Genomic DNA, 11,921 nt, shown 5'->3' with positions numbered 1-11,921 from the left:
CCCTAAGAGTTATGAGTCAAGTAAAAATCCAGAGGGAGAGAAAACCGATACACCAAGCAGTAATGCCTATTAGAGAGCCTTGCAGGAGAGCCCGGCTTCAGCCCCATGTGTTGAAACTGTCCTTTTCATCTGTTTTGATGGAAACCTTTCTAAAATGAAGTCCCTTCCTCACATTATTGAAACGAATGTAGTGAAAATCTAAAAAAAAAAAAAAAGAAAAGAAAGAAAGAAAAGCAGAACCAAAACATACTTTCCAAATGGAAAAGATCGATGTTATTTTAATGGAGATCCCATGTCCCATGTGCATGTGACTTATGCCTTAGGAGTTTCATTCTGCCGTGGAGGAGCATCCGTCTTGAAGCTCACAGAAGATACAAATGCACGTGTGTTTTCCCACCCTAGCTGGGTTTCCCTCACGTGTTGACCTCATATGTTGTCGCAGGGATGAAGAGAAGATTTGGTATTCATTGCTATAAAAGTGAACCTGCAGAAGAAATGTGACTTGTTCTTCTGTTGGATGACAACTATTTTTAATTACTTTGTTTTCTTTTAAAATTAGAGAGCACTGGGTCAGCCCTGTGACCTCGTGATTAAAGGAGCCGGAACCCACATGGCTGATAGCATGCTTTGAATCTTGGACCCAGTGACTTGAAAAACATTCCAGGAATGTGTGCATGCATGCTCCAAATCCTGATAGGATGGAGACATGGAGCAAGGATTGCAGGATGACCGTATTCCCTGATGGGGCTGCTTTCTCCCATTCCCTTTCAGTCTGTCTCTGTGTCTCTGGTGAGTACATGCACCCTCTGGCAAATATAAATAAAAATAAATAAATAAACAAATAAAATAGCACTGAACAAAGACAAGGTGAGATAAGCTGTTAAAATAAATTATTTAAAAATGAAGAAAGAAAACAAAGGTTCATTTCTACATTGAGACCATCTCTTTTGAGGGAAGGATTTGCCTTCATTCCTTTTTGGGCCCATAGACCACATAGGCAAGAAAAAAGGCATAAAAATTAAAGGGCAAAGTCCTGAGTGCCAGGTCTTTACCAGTTTGTGGCTTGAGGCATCTGAGTCTTGGCTTCCTTGTTGTAAAATGTGGATGACCCAATTTCCTTCTGCTTCCAGAATGTTATAAAGCTGAAATGCAGTAGGATTGTGACTATAAATATAGATGGCTAATGTTGCCTAGTCCCTGTCCTGGAATCTAGCTGGCTCTCTACAAAGAGTAGCAGCTATATTTTGTCATTTTGTCTATTTATTTCCTTTAGGCTCCTTTGATACATCGTCTTCCTGGTTTTCACCTCAGTGGTTTTGCTCTTGCCTGATGGGATACATGGCATAACTACCCCCAACTGGTTGATTCATCTACTTAATTTATAAATGTTTCATTGTGGAAAACTTCAAGCATACATAAAGCCAGAAAGAGTAGATAATAAACCTTAATATACCCACCTCCGAGATACAGTTACTAACTCATTGCCATTCTTGTTTTACCTATATTCCCTTTGTCTTCTTCCCCACTGGATTACCTTGAAATAAATCCCTGATATCATATTATCCATCTGTAACTATTTCCATGCCAGAAGGTGGCATGGTCATTAAGGTGCTGGATCCTACATGGCCAACTTCACAGTTTGAGTCTTGAACTTGGAAACTTGAAAAACATACTGGACCTGTGTGCTTACATTTCCCAAATCGCCAAAGGAAGATGGAGGAGAAGGGATTACAGTGTGACCATCCTTCCTAGGGGAGTCATCTCTCACTTTCTCTCTCTCTCTCTCTCTCTCTCCAGCAAGCACATATACCCTACAGCAAAAACGAAAGAATAATAAGAATAAAAATTTTAAAATTTCCATATGAATGGCTAGAAGGCAGGACAATTTTTGTTACAAGAGAATATTCAGGCTCATCGTCTATTATTTCCTGCCACAATACAGGTCAGCCATTTCTGCAAGGACATGGTATTTAGAGGCCACAATCTGGGTGTTAGCAGTGTTCATTACTGTTAGGTTTATTGTTTCTAGGATGTTTTCATGGTTCGAACTTGGAAATGCCTTTCCTTTCCCCTTAAACTTTAAAGAGGAGAGACAGGAGTTTATAATCATTCAAAATTTATTGTTACAGGGTGTTACTTAACTTTTTCTTCTTTTTATCGTTGTATTTCTTTTTGTCTAGTTTGATTATTTTTAAATAATCAGACCTGCCCGAGAGTACAGGTGCTAGCCATAGAGAGAGAAAGGGAACCCTCAACGGGGTGTAGTCATGCCACAATCTTTTCTTCTTCATTTCTTCATCCTGTTGGTATTTTGGACATTCGTGCACACACACTAGATGTGGTTTTCAAGCTACTGAAACCGGAATTTGAAGCACAATCAGTCATGTGGAATCCAGCTCTCTTAACCAGTAGGCCATGGGGCCAACCCTCTTACATTTTATTTAAGTTTATTTTATTTATTGAGTAAGAGAGAGAGAGAGATACATAGAGATAGACAGCAGCCCCCACAGGGTCTTGACACCATGATTTGCCCCCTGCCTCATCCAGACCCATTTCATACGTGTGTATTTTCTGTGTGTGTGTGTGGGGGGGTGTCTCTGGAGACAAATCTAGATCCTTCCCAAGTAGGTCAGCTCCGTAGAACATGGTGTTTTACCAGTGGGCCACCATCTGGTACACACGATTTAGCTTTCTATGTGCTTAAGGTGCTTTTTTGCATTTTTAAATAACCTATGTTCGTATCTTTTGTTCATTTTTCTATAGGGTTGGTCTTTCCTCCGTATTTAGCTCTTTATATATGAATAATAAACTAAAGTTTTTTTGAGAGGTTATTTATTTATTTATTTTTGCTATAGGGTGCATGCACTCACTGGAGAGACAGAGACAGAGAGACAGGAAGAGAGAAATCACCCCTACCCCCCCCAGGGTAGATGACCACACCACAATCCTTTCTCCCCCATTCTCTTCTCGGGATTTTGGGTATGCACGCACATGTATCTGGCGTGAGTTTTAAGCCACTGGGTCTGGGACTCAAACTGTGGTCAACTACGTGGGAGTGCAGCAATGTAACCATTATGCCATCTGCTGGTCCCAGCTAAGGACTTTTATACACCGATGTTATGAGATGCCTTTCCCAACGGCTCTCTTTCTGTGATCTCCAAGCCTTTCAGGTCCCTGGTCAGTCCTTGAGCCTTTAAGAACAACACTCAGCTACACTTCCTGCCACTGTGTGCCTTGCTGGTGGCCATATGGAGGGAGGACAGTCAGAGAGAGAAAAGCAGTAGTTATCTTCCCCACCTTCTTGGGACCACTGCACCCTTCCCTAAACATGAGGCTCCTGTGGCCCTCACTGCTGTTAATGTCACTGGGTTTTACACAGTTGAGACATCTGGATTGCCTTGGATTGGCATGTGTGGGAACAGAGAAAAGAAAAAACTAAGGATTTTCCTATTCTCCTCAGCGTTGCAAGTCTCTTTTTCCTCTCCTGAGGCTGGAACTTGAGAGCTTCTCCTGAATCTCTACTTTTCAGGGCCCAGTCTCAGCTCTGGACATTGGCATATCTTAAAACCAAGAGAGGGACACCGAAAAAAGAGGAGGGAGTTTGCAGTTGGCTCAGTGGTCCTTCAAACTGTGGTCTTCTCCTCTCTGCCTTCTAGTGTTTAAATGAAGAGAGTTCCAGGACCAGCAGGTGGTATGGTGATTGAGACACCGGATTCCCACATGGTTGACCACAATTTGAGTCCTGGACCTGGTGGCTTGCTTTCTCACTTTCCCCTTCTCTCTCTCTCTCACTCTCTCTCTGTCTCTCTGTGGTCAGATTAAAATAATAACAACAATAATAAAAATTAAATTAAATACATAATTCTTTAAAAAACATAAATAAAAAGAGAAAGAGCACGAGCGAGCTCCATGGTCTCCACCCAGGTTTTATGTCTGTTGCCACAGGGAAGGGACAAGACAGAATGTGCTTACTCTGGCTTACCTGGAGCTGGAACTGCTGCCTCAGGGATTTTTGTCTTTCTCTTCTTCTCTGCTCGAAATGTGTTTCACTTAGATCTTTGCTTGTCCAACTCCTACTCATAGTTCAGGTTTCACCTCAGATGTCACTTGCTCAGACAAGCCTTTCCTGACCAACCTCCCTAAAGTGACCTCTCTTAAACCAGGACACCCCTTGCCACATCACACCGCTGTATTGTCTTCACAGCATTTATCACCACTTGACATTCTCTTGTTTCTGTGTGGCTTCTTGTCTGTTTCTCTCCACCCACATGCCATGTCATGGAAGCACAGCCAGAGATAAAAAAAAAGCAGCAGATACGCTCCCCACCTTCTTGGGACCACAGCCCCTCCCATCAGAGAGGAAGGTCCCACTCCTTGGGAGTTCTTTACCTGTGGTAAATAAGACCACACGGTGTTATTTACTGCATATCTGTAAGGTGGGCGGCTATCTTGGTCATTACTCTCTTTCCTGCATTTAGAGCCTCAACATGCAGAAAGGGCTCGGTAAATACACAAGTGTGAGGTAAAGGAGTAGGAAGGAATTAAGCAACGTTTGGGTAAAATAATGCTTGCTGGCTGATGCGGGAGGGAGGTCATTTCAGGACAGATGAGACTGGAGACAGAGGTGGTGGGTAGGTGGCAGTCCCATTCGGTAAGACAAGGATGACTGGAATAACGGTTACGTGACGTAGAAGTGGGAATCGAGATTGTGGCCCTTGTCCTGGCCCTGCTACTAACGGGCTGTACGATTCTGGACAAGTCACTTTATCTCTCTGGGTCTTAAGTTTCCTGTCTGAGAAATACTAGAATGAGATTTGTTGACTACAGAAGTCCTTACAGTTTTAGCTATTTATTTATTTATTTTTGCTATAGGGCACGTGTGCTCACAAGAGAGAATAAGAGAGAGGGAAAACACCTGCAGGCAGGATGGCCATGCCGCATCCCTGCCCTTCCCATCTGCTCTCCAGATTTGGGACATGTACACACATGCAGCTAGAGTCATTTTCAAGCCGCCAAGCCTGGAACTCCAACCATGGAGTCGGCCATGAGGGATCCAGCACCTTAATCTTCAGGCCATCTGCCGGTCCCCAGTTGTCTCATCTTAGGATTTTCATACATTTAAGTCAACAGTGGGCATACCTTGAAGTTTACTGACATGATCCAAAAAGATAAGTTATGCTAAAAGAAACTGTCTCTCCACAGTACATAATCTTCCTTTGGCAAGACAGTAAAGGAGATAATTATGAGAAAAGTCTTTTTAGATTCTGACATTAAAATGACAGTTAGTGTAATGGCTATGTCGCTGAACTCCCATGTAGTCAACTGCGGTTCGAGTCCCAGACCCGGTGGCTTAAACTCACGCCAGGTGCATGTGCGTGCGTGCCCATGATTCCGAGAGGAGAATGGAGGAGAAGGGATTGTGGCGTGGCCATCCCCCCTGGGGGGTGATTTCTCACTTTCTATCTCTCTGTCTCTCTCTGTCTTTCTGGTGAGTGCACACTCCCTAGAGCAAAAACGTCTTAAAAAAAAAAAAAAGACCTGTTCACATCAGGCAGTATACATGTATTTTGACAATTTTTTTTTTCTAGAGCAAAAACGTCTTAAAAAAAAAAAAAAGACCTGTTCACATCAGGCAGTATACATGTATTTGACAATTTTTTTTCTTCTCCAGTTTCATATATAACATCTGCTCTGAATATAAAGTCCCGCTTCTGTATTACAGTGTCTTTTTGACTTTAGAAACTGTTGAAGGTTTCGTTATCTAGACTTTTCATATACACAGAACCCAGAGAAAGGAGGTGCCCGAAACTGTTGGCGTTACCAGCCTGTCTCTTCCCTAAAACATCTTCCTAGTGCTGATACGCTCTCAGGTTAGGTGGGGATGGGAAGAGTCACATGGCCTATTGCCCCTGGAATAAGAATGGAAACAGAGATCCTGTCATTTGCAGCTTGCAGCAGACATCATGGGCCCCTCCGGTGTGGCTTAAATATTTTGGTTTCTCTCAGGTTTCTTGGGAGATTATGTTTGGGAGCTCTCCAGGCCATATCCAGACATACTAAGGCTCTAGAAGGCTGCGTGGAGAATGGAGTCATGTGTAAGTGAATCACTTTGCTGTTCCTACTTCTCTCTGCAGTTGGTATTCAAGTTATTTGCTACCGTGGAATGAATAGCCTTTTTCAGCAAATTCAAGAAAGAGGGGCTTTTTTCTCCTGTCTTCATGTTTCCCTCATGTTTGTATCTGTTTATTGGGTTTATTCATTCACTCATAAAACATCTGCTATGTTCTAGACACTGGCAAGCCCATGAGGTGAATCTACACTCAAGGAGGGCCTTTATTTTTCTTCATAAATACTTTGACCTTTTATTGCTACTCAGGTCTTCCATTACTGCATCTGTGGATCTCTGATGATGTAGTTTCAGTGATTTCCTTCATTGAAAGCCAATAAAATTGTCATTCAAAGTATTTTTGAATGGCCTATATAATTATCAGATAGTGCTGCTGCTGGGCGGTTGGGTATAATTTGGTTTCATTGTCATAAAGTATAAAATAAATGAGAATGTTAATAGACTGTACTGTTTGGAGAGTTAGTTTTCATTATTGACACAGATCTGCGTTAAAGAATACTGGAGACATTAAAAAATGAAGTGCGTTGGGGCCAGCAGTTAGCGTAGTGGCTATGCCGCTGGACTTCCATGTAGTCTACGGCAGTTCGAGTCCCAGACCCGGCGACTTAAACTCACACCGGGTGCGTGTGCATGTGTGCCCAAGATCCGGAGGGGAGAATGGAGGAGAAGGGATTGCGGCGTGGCCATTCCCCCTCAGGGGTGATTTCTCGCTTTCTATTTCTCTGTCTCTGTCTGGTGAGCACACACGCCCTACAGCAAAAACCTCTCAAAAACAAAACAAAACAAAACAAAAAAAACAAAAAGAAGTGCGTAATCTTCACAGTTTAACTTCAGAGATGTTCATCACAGTATAATTTACCATACAAAACATTAGATATGATCTGATTACACAACACTAGAGAATTTGTTTGAGTAAATTAGAAGAGAATTCTTTATAGCCCTTTAAAATCATGTTAGAATTGTAATAATGTTGGAATGCTCTTACAATATATAATTAAATAAAAGCTGAACTAGTTTTGTTTATTAAATTTTAAGTAAGTATATTTGTAAAAAAAAAGCCCAACTATATACAATTATTTACATTTTACAAAGGTATAAATAAATGTTTCCCAATATAGTGTTTAAATATGCATATATATTTATACATATATAAAATATATATACTTTCTAACCTGAAGGAAATACTGAGTTCTCCCTAAATTTTAATACATTATAATCTCTATCACCCGTCATAGACTCTGGAGCTAGACTGCATGAATACAAATCCTGGTTCCACAGTTTGCTGGTCCTGTAACTTTTTTCAAATTACACTATCTCTACATTCTTCAATTTCCTCTCTACAACATGGGGAGGATAAAAACTAAACCTGCCTCATGGACTTGTTTGGAGTATAAGTTAGTTAAGACAGAATGAGTACTTAGAATAGCGCCTGGCACATAGTAAACACTACGTAAGTGTCATTATAATTTTCAGTATTATCCATATTATTTGCAAGGAACATGTAGTCTTCATTCATTAGAAGGTAATTCAGTAAGTGTTATTTTTAACTAAAAATATATTGCATTATTGATGAAATCTTTAGAGATATGTATCCCCCTTGTATCATAAACGTTTGAGTTAGTAAGAAATGACAATAAAAATAATGTACTTTAGGTTTCTAGAATAAATTATTTAAAAGCTATTAATAAATTCACTTTTTTCTGTCCATTTATCATAAATATAAGCAGAGAATGAAGTTTCTTTTCCAGCAATGTTGTCAAACATTGACATGCCTCAGAATCACGCTGAGGCCTTGTTAAATACTGATTGCTGGGCCCCATCCAGAATTCCCGTTCAGTGGATACATGCCAGGCCTGAGAATGTGCATATCTAACAAGTTCCCAAACGTTGCTGCTGCAGCTGGTTGGCAACCACACTTTGAGAATCACTGACCGACAGACAGCATTACTGCCATGATCATAGGAAAGACCTGTCACCAAGGAAGCAGCACGCCAGCTTTCAATTGCTCCCAGCTATATGATATTCCATCTTCCTTCTCTTTCTTCCCTGTGGAAACATTCCTGGAGTACCTACCATAAGTCAGAAATTATGTTTGGTGCTGGGAATAAAACACTTTTGCTTGGGACCAGCAGTTGGCATAATGGCTATGTCACTGGACTCCCATATAGTCAACCGTGGTTCGAGTCTCAGACCCAGTGGCTTAAACTCACGCTGGGCATATGTGCGTGCGTGCCCAAGATCCTGAGAGGAGAATGGAGGAGAAGGGATTGCAGTGTGGCCATCCCTCCTGGGGGGTGATTTCTCACTTTCTGTCTCTCTCTGTCTTTCTGATGAGCGCACGTGCCCTATAGCAAAAACCTGTCAAAAACAAAACAAACACTTTTTCTCTAAAGGAGCTTGCTATCTAGGAGGAGTCTTAGACAAGTTATTTAATCTGCTCTCTAATAGCTTAAACAGGAAATCAAGAGTTTTATCATAAATTTTTTTGAGAGATTTTTGCTATAGGGTGCATGTGTTCACTGGAGAGATAGAGGCAGAGAAACAGAAAGGAAGAAATCACTTCCCAGGGGGATGGCCACACTGCAATCCCTTCTCTTCCATTCTCCAATCAGGATTTTGGGCACGTATGCATGCACGTCTGGTGTGAATTTTAAACTGCCTGGTCTGGGACTCGAACCACAGTCGACTATATGGGAGTCTAGTGTCATAAACATTACACCATGTGCTGGTCCTGCATAAATTCTTTTTTTTAAAGATAGGATTTTGCCGTGTTACCATCCTCCTGCCTCAGCCTTCCTGCTGGGACTAAAGATGTGCACCACCATGCCTGGCTCTTTTTTCAACAGCCTCTCACTATGTTGTCCAGGTCATCTTTGAGTTTGTGATCCTTGTGCCTCAGGCCCTCCGAGTTTCTGGTATCACAAGTACATGCCACTGCACTCAGCCCTTGAGCTGGACAGGCACCAAACCTAGGCCTTCCATGTGTCCCAGTCTATGGAGCACAGCATCTTAGCAGTGCACCCCACCGCAGCTGGGTCCTCAATAATTCATTTTAATGATAATCATTGAACATTTGCTATGTCCTAGTTTCTGTGAAAAACAAAACAAAACAAAAACATTTCGTTATATAACATTGTTAGTCCACGAAGTATAAATCTATAAACATTATCTCAATTGAACCTCATGTCAACTATTTGTGGTAGGGATGATTTTCCCTACTCCGCAGACGAGCTTGTAAAAGCACATGAGGTCAAGAGGTTTGCTTGAGTTGAGAGTAGCTAAGAGAGACTTGAACTTGGTTTTCAGTTCCCGGTTTAGAATTCTTTCATCTATGTGCTACACTGAACAAATTTTCTCCAAGGTCCATTCTGCTCTTTTAGTGACTTTGTGATACATGAGGATAGAATTAAATGGTGATCATTTTTTACCCATTATTCTATAGTGGTGTGCAATAGATAAGCATTGGAAACTCAGTTAATGCCATTGGCAATGCAAATCAGCAAATACTTATTGAGAATCTAAGATGTAATAGTGATATACTAAAGACAAGAGATTTAATATCTATGTATCTATATCTAGATAGATAGATAGATAGATGATAGATAGATGGATGTAACATGTAAAACCTCTACTATCTTTAAAGGGGCTCAAAGTCCATTAAGACTGAGAAACAAACAGGAACAACAATACCATTGGGTTGTCAGAAAAGTCATGACATATTTTTCTTTGCTTTTCTATGCAAAAATGTCATGACTTTCCTGACAACTCAATACAATAAAATGTGGTAAGGACAATAATTGAAGAGTTCCTAGGGTGCTAGGGGACTGAAGAAGGAGGATACAGACTCAACCTGGGGAAAGGATGGGGAAAAGTTTCCTAGGGGCACTCATGTATCAGCTGGTTGTGTGAGATGAATGATTTACACAACAAAAGAGATGGGGAACAGGTGTTCTTAGCAGAGAGACCATATGGTATTAAGTCTCCAAGGTATAAAATAGAGTTTGTTCAGAGAGTTAAGTTCTTTGGTATACCTGAATGAAGTGTGATGTGTAGCAGCACAGAAACCTGGAGAGGTAGGTAGTGGTCAGTTCTGGAGGTCCTTGTAAACCCCATCTGGATATGTTCTATACATGGTAGGAATACCGTCTATTGAAAGGGTCAAAGTTTGGGCTTTGGAGTCACACAAAGTGTTCTTCATCCCAGCTCTTTTACATCTTAGCTGACGATTTTGGGCAATTCCTCTCTCTGAATGTGATTTCTACAACTAGAAAATGGGGAAAGTAATGCCTACTGAGTGGTGAGAATAAAATAATGCATGCATAGCTCATCACACAGTGTTTACCATAAGAGAATCCCCCAGGAAATGGTAACATACGGTGATGCTAGCTAAGAGAAGGGATCTTCATCACAACAGCTTACCTATGCGTCACATTGTAATCATGTTAAAAAGTAAAAATGTGGTGATGATGCCTTAGGGATTTAACATCTTAGAAACTGCACTGGCTTGGACAAAGAAAACAGGAACAACCTGTGTAGGCAACTTTGCATTTCTATATCTATTAATAATGGTTTCCTGTCACTTGTCAAAAGTGGGAGGAGGGAGAAATGACCATTTTGTATCTGACAGGCTTCTCTTAATAATTACTTAGCCTGTGCTTTGCTTTAGTCATGGTGGTAGACCAAAGAATAAGTAGGTGAGTTTTCTATCCATCTCTGTGAAAGAGCAGGTTATCATGTGTTTGGGGCTCCTAGACCATAGGTGCGTTGACAGCTTCTTCATTTGCCAGAGGAGAGGAGGAAGGCTGTGTTGAAGTTTCTTGCTCTACATTGGGAAGGGACAGACATGGTAGATGTCTGAGTAGGGGGTTAAAACAAGGCTGCCTCTTATATTAAACACTTCAAAAATCCCAGGCTCTTGGCTCGAGGGTGGTTGAGTGAACTCTGTGCTCTTGGCAAATGTCTCAATTCCTGTGACCTAGGGCCTGAGGGAGAGGAACACAGGAGATCTCAGAACAGCCAGCAGCAGCAAATGGGGGGAGCTGCTTTCAGGCATGGCACATGTCCTGGAAGGAGCAGTGGTGAGACTAGTGATGGTGATGGACGGACGTAACCAGAACCTTCTCTTCCAGTATTCTGTCTGCATCAGCAGCTACATTCTGAGAGAGGAAGCCACAAAAATGACAGCAATTAGGCTTCTCACTGACCTCAGCATGTGGGACTGGAAGGTGGATTTAGAAAAATCCAAACAAGTGACATTGCTCCAACCTGGAGTGTTGAGTCACACTTTCTGCTCATTAAAGTAACTTCCATGGCTTCAACTGATTGGTTACATCACAAGATGGGCAAACCTCAACTAATATGTCCAAGAAAACTAGCACAGGAGTTATCTTCCCCACCTCAACACTTGGTTGTACATGCCATTGACTTTCTCGAACTTCCTTTCTCCTCTATTCTCAGTCCCTAATGTCCAAAGTACCTTATATACACGCATGACCTCAGAGTGTGGAAGGGCATGCACCAGAGTCTTGGATGGGTGCCTTTCAAAAGCTGCTGACTCTGGCTCATTGGATTTCCTGCTGGTGGTCAAAATGTTTTAGCAGCACCTTATCTTTTTTCTATTAATGGCTCTGGTGCCATACACACACATTCTTGGCAAGAGAATGTAGCATTGCTCTATCTACCACCCCCATCCACCACCATACCCTTTTCTCCTTGTGAGCCTCAAAGGACTCCAAGCAAGGAGCAAGTTGCCACCTGCTGCATGACGCCCCACTTGTTTGACTGGTTTTTCCTG

General features: G+C 41.7%; 1 long non-coding RNA gene across 1 annotated transcript in view; it reads left to right on the top strand.

The window, feature by feature from the left end:
* The window catches only part of LOC102468587 (uncharacterized), a 23,409-nt gene extending 22,802 nt beyond the window's left edge, over positions 1-607 (top strand). Inside the window, exon 3 of the long non-coding RNA XR_336940.1 lies at positions 560-607. This is a non-coding gene — a long non-coding RNA (uncharacterized LOC102468587). The remainder of the gene's footprint in view (positions 1-559) is intronic.
* Positions 608-11,921: the final 11,314 nt, after the last annotated feature.

The sequence above is a fragment of the Tupaia chinensis genome, unplaced genomic scaffold, assembly GCF_000334495.1.
Source record: "Tupaia chinensis unplaced genomic scaffold, TupChi_1.0 Scaffold143796_1, whole genome shotgun sequence".
In the NCBI taxonomy this organism is placed as follows: domain Eukaryota; kingdom Metazoa; phylum Chordata; class Mammalia; order Scandentia; family Tupaiidae; genus Tupaia; species Tupaia belangeri.
Note: the sequence above shows the minus strand (reverse complement) of the source record. Positions and strands in the feature narration are given on the sequence as shown.